The sequence below is a fragment of the Triticum dicoccoides genome, chromosome 1B, assembly GCF_002162155.2.
Source record: "Triticum dicoccoides isolate Atlit2015 ecotype Zavitan chromosome 1B, WEW_v2.0, whole genome shotgun sequence".
Lineage (NCBI taxonomy): Eukaryota > Viridiplantae > Streptophyta > Magnoliopsida > Poales > Poaceae > Triticum > Triticum dicoccoides.
The window spans coordinates 341,564,397-341,572,780 of record NC_041381.1 but is presented as its reverse complement, the minus strand read 5'-3'; positions in this window follow the sequence as shown (position 1 = coordinate 341,572,780).

Genomic DNA, 8,384 nt, shown 5'->3' with positions numbered 1-8,384 from the left:
GCCCAACCCATATTGCTGTTTTCTTGCCTGTTTCAGTATTTCGAAGAAAAGGAATATCAAACGGAGTCCAAGCGGAATGAAACCTTTGGAAAAGTTATTTTTGGAACAGAACCAATCCTAGGAACTTGGAGTGCAAGCCAGGGGATCATCGAGGAGGCCACAAGACAGGGGGTGCGCCCACCCCCCCCCCCCCCCGGGCGCGCCCTACCCTCTCGTGGGCCCCTCGAGGCTCCCCCGACCGAATTCTTTCGCCTATATAAGTCCACATACCCTAAAACCATCGAAAACAAAGATAGATCGGGAGTTCCGCCACCGCAAGCCTCTGTAGCCACCAAAAACCTCTCGGGATCCCGTTCTGGCACCCTGCCGGAGGGGGGGAATCCATCACTGGTGGCCATCTTCATCATCCCGGCGCTATCCATGACGAGGAGGGAGTAGTTCACCCTCGGGGCTGAGGGTATGTACCAGTAGCTATGTGTTTGATCTCTCTCTCGTGTTCTCTCTATGGCACGATCTTGATGTATTGCGAGCTTTGCTATTATAGTTGGATCTTATGATGTTACTCCCCCTCTACTCTCTTGTGATGGATTGAGTTTTCCCTTTGAAGTTATCTTATCGGATTGAGTCCTTAAGGATTTGAGAACACTTGATGTATGTCTTGCCGTGTTTATCTGTGGTGACAATGGGATTTCACGTGCCACTTGATGTATGTTTTGGTGACCAACTTGCGGGTTCCGCCCATGAACCTATGCATAGGGGTTGGCACACATTTTCGTCTTGACTCTCCGGTAGAAACTTTGGGGCACTCTTTGAAGTACTTTGTGTTAGTTGGATGAATCTGAGATTGTGTGATGCATATCGTATAATCCTGCCCACGGATACTTGAGGTGACAATGGAGTATCTAGGTGACATTAGGGTTTTGGTTGATTTGTGTCTTGAGGTGTTATTCTAGTATGAACTCTTGAATAGATCGATCTGAAAGAATAACTTTGAGGTGGTTTCGTACTCTACCATAATCTCTTCATTTGTTCTCCGCTATTAGTGGCTTTGGAGTGACTCTTTGTTGCATGTTGAGGGATTGTTATATGATCTATCTATGTTATTATTGTTAAGAAAACTTGCACTAGTGAAAGTATGAACCCTATGCCTTGTTTTCTATCATTGCAATACCTTTTAGGCTCACTTTTATCATTAGTTACCTTGCTGTTTTTATATTTTCAGATTACAAAAACCTATATCTACCATCCATATTGCATTTGTATCACCATCTCTTCGTCGAACTAGTGCACCTATACAATTTACCATTGTATTGGGTGTGTTGGGGACACAAGAGACTCTTTATTATTCGGTTGCAGGGTTGTTTGAGAGAGACCATCTTCATCCTACGCCTCCCACGGAATGATAAACCTTAGGTCATCCACTTGAGGGAAATTTGCTACTGTCCTACAAACCTGTGCACTTGCAGGCCCAACAACGTCTACAAGAATAAGGTTGTGTAGTAGACATCAAGCTCTTTTCTGGCGCCGTTGCCGGGGAGGTGAGTGCTTGAAGGTATATCTTTAGATCTTGCAATCTAATCTTTTTGTTTCTTGTTTTATCACTAGTTCAGTTTATAAAAGAAAACTACAAAAAATGGAATTGAGTTTGTCTCATACGCTTCGTCTTTTTAATATCTTTCGTGAGTATGATGGAAAGGAAAATTGTGCTCAAGTGCTAGAAGAAGAATGCATTAAAATGCTTGGTACTAAATCTTTGAATGATGAGAATGATTTCAATGTTGTTAGTATGAATTCCTTGAATATCCATGATGCTAATGATATGCAAAGCCATAAGCTTGGGGAAGCTATGTTTGATGAAGATGATATTTTTTGTCCCCCAAGTTTTGATGAGAATATTTATTATGATGAAAGCATGGCTCCTATTTATGATGATTATAATTATGGAAGTGGATTTGGAGAGGTCATGACTTTATTTAGTGATGAATCCACTATTTCGGAAGAGGTTCCAATTGATTATGAGAACAAAGTTGCTATCTATGATGATTATTGTGATGACTTATATGCTATTAGGAATAATGATAACCATGAAACTTGTCATCATGATTTTAGTTTTCAATTGGATTATGCCTCACATGATAATTATTTGTTGAGTTTGCTCCCACTATTATTCATGAGAAGAATTTTGCTTATGTGAAGAGTAGTAAATTTTCTATGCTTGTAGATCATGAAAAGAATACTTTAGGTGCTGGTTATATTGTTGAATTCATTCATGATTCTACTGAAAATTATTATGAGGGAGGAACATATGCTTGTAGGAATTGCAATAATGTCAAGTTTCCTGTCTATGTGCTTCAAGTTTTGAACTTACGCTTGTTTTGCCTTCCTATGCTAGTTGGTTATTGTTCCCATAAGTTGTTTGCTAACAAAATCCCTATGCATAGGAAGTGGGTTAGGCTTAAATGTGCTAGTCATATGCTTCAGATGCTCCCGTTATGTTTCAATTCTTATCTTTTATGTGAGCATCATTGCCATCATCATGCCTAGCTAGAAAGGCATTAAAGAAAAGTGCTTGTTGGGAGACAACCCAATATTTACCCTTACTGTTTTTGTGTGTTCACATGATTATGCTACTGTAGTAATCATGTTTTATAGTTTTTGTTTCAATGAAGTGCCAAGTAAGACCTTTAGGATAGCTTACGGTGATAGTTGTGTTGATCCTGCTGAAAATCAGAAACTTTTGTACCCGGTAAATTAGTTTTGTCAATTCACACAAATGTGCTCTTGATCTGATTCTTTTTTTTATGGATTGGTACACGAATTTCTTAGGACTTCCTAATTTGGTAGGATTTTAAGAGTTCCAGAAGTATACGTTTGATACAGATTACTACAGACTATTCTGTTTTTGACAGATTTTGTTTTCTATGTGTTGTTTGCTTATTTTGATGAATCTATGAGTAGTATCGGAGGGTATGAACCATAGATAAGTTGGAGTACAGTAAATATTACACCTATATGAATTTAGAATGAGTGCATTACAGTACCTAAGTGGTGGTTTTATTTTCTTATACTAATGGAGCTTACGAGTTTTCTGTTGAGTTTTGTGTTGTGAAGTTTTCAAGTTTTGGGTAAAGATTCCATGGACTATGGAATAAGGAGTGGCAAGAGCCTAAGCTTGGGGATGCCCAAGGCAACCCAAGGAAATATTCAAGGACAACCAAGAGTCTAAGCTTGGGGACGCCCCGGAAGGCATCCCCTCTTTCGTCTTCGTTCATCGGTAACTTTACTTGGAGCTATATTTTTATTCACCACATGATATGTGTTTTGCTTGGAGCGTCATTTTATTTTGTTAGTATTTGCTTGCTGTTATTTAGATTAACGTTTTGCATCTTTATTTTCAATAAAGAAGTCAAGGATGGCCTTTACCATGCTTATTTTGCTAGTATACATGTTGCTGTTTGAAAACAGAAAGTTTACCGCTGTTGCAAAAATTCCCTAGAAAAGTCAGAGAATGGTATAATGTTGAAACTTTTTGCATAATGAGACCTGATAAATTTATTACAGTGGGAATTTTCTTTAATAATTTTTGGATTTAGGGAAGTATGATGAATCTTGCATTCTTTACAGACTATACTGTTTTGACAGATTGCTGTTATGGTTGCATTGTTTGCATATGTTTGCTTGTTTAATGATCCTATTTGAGGATAGGAGTATTAAATATGAAGAGGCATTTAGTATGAAATATTGAATAATAATTTTAGTGATTTGTTACAGTAGAAAATGATAAGGTTTTGCATTGGTTTATACTAACCTATCTCACGAGTTCTTGTTGAGTTTGGTGTGGATGAAGCTTTTGATAAATAGAGAAACCGTGATATGAGAGGAATTAAGGAGACACAAAAGTTCAAGCTTGGGGATGCCCAAGGCACCCCAAGATAATATTTCAAGAAGTCTCAAGCATCTAAGCTTGGGGATGCCCCGGTAGGCATCCCACCTTTCGTCGTCAACAACTATCGGTTAGTATCGGTTGAGCCTAAGTTTTTGCTTCTTCACATGAGTTGTGCTGTCCTTGCAATGTCATTTTGTTTTTCCTTGCTTGCTGTTTGAATACAATGCCAAGATTTGAAATTCTTAAATGAGAGAGAGTCTTCATATAGCTACATAATTATTTAGCTACTCATTGATCTTCACTTATATCTTTTTAGAGTAGTTTTTCATTTACTTGTGTGCTTCACTTATATCCTATGAGTAAATTGTTGAATGAGTTGAATGTCATAAATCCGAAATTATATATGCCTCATTTGCTTATCCCATGGGGAGTATTGACTTCACATCTAAGAGGCATAGGTTGTAAATTTATTGAAGGTTAGCAAGCATTGTATTGGTCATTTGAACAATTCATGAAAGAATATTGGAGGAAGAGAGATTTCACATATAAATACACTATCCTAGACATCTTTTATAATTGGGAGCACTCATTAAGTATGACATGCTAAAGAGTTGATGTTGTACAAGGAAGACAACGTAATGGGTTATGTTTTCGCACATCTCAGTTAAAGTATATTGTCATGGATCATTCAAACATGTTGAGCTTGCCTTTCCCCCTCATGCTAGCCAAATTCCTTGCACCAAGTAGAGATACTACTTGTGCTTCCAAACATCCTTAAACCCAGTTTTGCCATGAGAGTCCACCATACCTACCTATGGATTGAGTAAGATCCTTCAAGTAAGTTGTCATCGGTGCAAGCAATAAAAATTGCTCTTTAAATATGTATGATCTTTTGGTGTGAAGAAAATAGCTTTGTACGATCTTGTTATGGAAGCAATAAAAGCGACGAACTGCATAATAAAGGTCCATATACAAGTGGCACTATAAAGTGACGTTCATTCGCATTAAGATTTTGTGCATCCAACCCTAAAAGCGCATGACAACCTCTGCTTCCCTCTGCGAAGGGCCTATCTTTTACTTTATGTCTTTTACTTTATGCAAGAGTCAAGGTGATCTTCACCTTTCCATTTTTATTTTATCCTTTGGCAAGCACCTCGTGTTGGAAAGATCATGATATATATATCCAATTGGATGTAAGTTAGCATGAACTATTATTGTTGACATCATCCAAAGGTGAATACGTTGGGAGGCAACACTATAAGCCCCTATCTTTATCAGTGTCCGACTGAAACTCCATAACCATTAGTATTGCGTGAGTGTTAGCAATTGTAGAAGACTATATGATAGTTGAGTATGTGGAGTTTGCTATTCCTGAAAATAAGATGAATTGCAATTGCTTGATGACTGAGAATGAAGTTTGCTAGTTTTCAAGAAAGTTTATGGTCTATGCTTTGACATGTGAATTGCTTGTTACTTTATCGTGAGAAGTTTTATGAGATGAACTACTGTTATGACTTATTATCATGCTAGAAAAGGTGACTGAAATTATTATTGATCAAACTTGTGCACCTTCTAGCATTCACACTTCATAAATTCTTTCTTTTATCATTTACCTACTCGAGGACGAGTAGGAATTAAGCTTGGGGATGCTGATACGTCTCCAACGTATTTATAATTTATGAAGCATTCATGCTATTTTATTATCTGTTTTGAATGATTACGGGCTTTATTATACACTTATATATTACTTTTGGGACTAACCTATTAACCGGAGGCCCAGCCCATATTGCTGTTTTCTTGCCTGTTTCAGTATTTCGAACAAAAGGAATATCAAACGGAGTCCAAACGGAATGAAACCTTCGGAAAAGTTATTTTTGGAACAGAACCAATCCCAGGAACTTGGAGTGCAAGCCAGGGGATCATCGAGGAGGCCATGAGACAGGGGGGGCGCCCACCCCCCTGGGCGCGCCCTACCCTCTCGTGGGCCCCTCGAGGCTCCCCCGGCCGACTTCTTTCGCCTATATAAGTCCACATACCCTAAAACCATCGAAAACAAAGATAGATCGGGAGTTCCGCCGCTGAAAGCCTCTGTAGCCACCAAAAACCTCTCGGGAGCCCGTTCCGGCACCCTGCCGGAGGGGGGGGAACCCATCACCGGTGGCCATCTTCATCATCCCGGCGCTATCCATGACGAGGAGGGAGTAGTTCACCCTCGGGGCTAAGGGTATGTACCAGTAGTTATGTGTTTGATCTCTCTCTTGTGTTCTCTCTATGGCACGATCTTGATGTATCGCGAGCTTTGCTATTGTAGTTGGATCTTATGATGTTTCTCCCCCTCTACTCTCTTGTGATGTATTGAGTTTTCCCTTTGAAGTTATCTTATCGTATTGAGTCTTTAAGGATTTGAGAACACTTGATGTATGTCTTGCCGAGTTTATCTGTGGTGACAATGAGATTTCACGTGCCACTTGATGTATGTTTTGGTGACCAACTTGTGGGTTCCGCCCATGAACCTATGCATATGGGTTGGCACATGTTTTCGTCTTGACTCTCCAGTAGAAACTTTGGGGCACTCTTTGAAGTACTTTGTGTTGGTTGGATGAATCTGAGATTGTGTGATGCATATCGTATAATCATGTCCACGGATACTTGAGGTGACAATGGAGTATCTAGGTGACATTAGGGTTTTGGTTGATTTGTGTCTTAAGGTGTTATTCTAGTATGAACTCTTGAATAGATCGATCCGAAAGAATAACTTTGAGGTGGTTTCGTACCCTACCATAATCTCTTCGTTTGTTCTCCGCTATTATTGGCTTTGGAGTGACTCTTTGTTGCATGTTGAGGGATTGTTATATGATCTATCTATGTTATTATTGTTGAGAAAACTTGCACTAGTGAAAGTATGAACCCTATGCCTTGTTTTCTATCATTGCAATACCGTTTACGCTCACTTTTATCATTAGTTACCTTGCTGTTTTTATATTTTTAGATTACAAAAACCTATATCTACCATCCATATTGCATTTGTATCACCATCTCTTCGCCGAACTAGTGCACCTATACAACTTACCATTGTATTGGGTGTGTTGGGGACACAAGAGACTCTTTGTTATTCGGTTGCAGGGTTGTTTGAGAGAGATCGTCTTCATCCTACGCCTCCCACGGATTGATAAACCTTAGGTCATCCACTTGAGGGAAATTTGCTACTGTCCTACAAACATGTGCACTTGCAGGCCCAACAACGTCTACAAGAAGAAGGTTGTGTAGTAGACATCAATGCTTTGGACTACAAAGCACACAAACTAGGATCAACACTCCCCCTAAATTTTATAGACGAGGCATTCCTTGCAACAAACTACATATCACTAAGCATGGAGGCAAGGCATAGCATGTGAGCGTGAAGATAAGGGCACATAACAAATAGACTCACAAGCTACTTAACAAACTGGACAATAATGAGATAAGAGTGATAGCATATGTCTCACACCATATGATAGAATAAGTCTCCTGGTCTCACACACAAATAAAACCAACCAAAGCAATGACAAAGGTTCAACGAAAGAAAAGAGAGAATGAAAACAAGATCACTCGCAAATCCTACACTCCCTCCCCCTTTGGCATCGAGACACCAAAAAGACATAGATGACACCTAAGACACAGGTGGTAGCTCCCACAGCAGAGAGATCATTGATACGTCTCAAACGTATCTATAATTTTTGATTGTTTAATGCTATTATATTATCTGTTTGGATGTTTTATATGCATTAATATGCTATTTCATATTATTTTTGGGACTAACCTATTAACCGAGAGCCTAGAGCCAGTTTATGTTTTTTCCTTGTTTTTGAGTTTCGCAGAAAAGGAATACCAAACAGAGTCCAAACGGAATAAAACTTTCGCGGTGATTTTTCTTGGGCCAGAAGACACCTGGGAGACTTGGAGTTCAAGTCAGAAGAGCCACGAGGCGGCGACAAGGGGGGAGGGCGCACCTAGGGGGTAGGGCGCGCCCCCTGCCTTGTGGGCCCCACGTGACTCCAACGACCTACTTCTTCGTCCTATATATTCACATATATCCCCAAACCACCAGAAGCATCCACGAAAACACTTTTCCACCGTCGCAACCTTTTGTACCCGTGAGATCCCATCTAGGGGCCTTTTCCGGCACCCTGCCAGAGGGAGATTCGATCACGGAGGGCCTCTACATCAACTCTATTGCCCTTCCGATGAAGCTTGAGTAGTTTACCTTACACCTACGGTCCATAGCTAGTAGCTAGATGGATTCTTCTCTCTCTTTGATTCTCAATACCATGTTCTTCTCGATGTTCTTCGAGATCTGTCTGATGTAATCTTCTTTTGTTGTGTGTTTGTCGAGATCCGATGAATTGTGGATTTATGATCAGCTTATCTATGAATATTATTTGAATCTTCTCTGAATTCTTATATGCATGATTTGGTATCTTTGTAATTCTCTTTGAACTATCGGTTTAGTTTGGCCAAC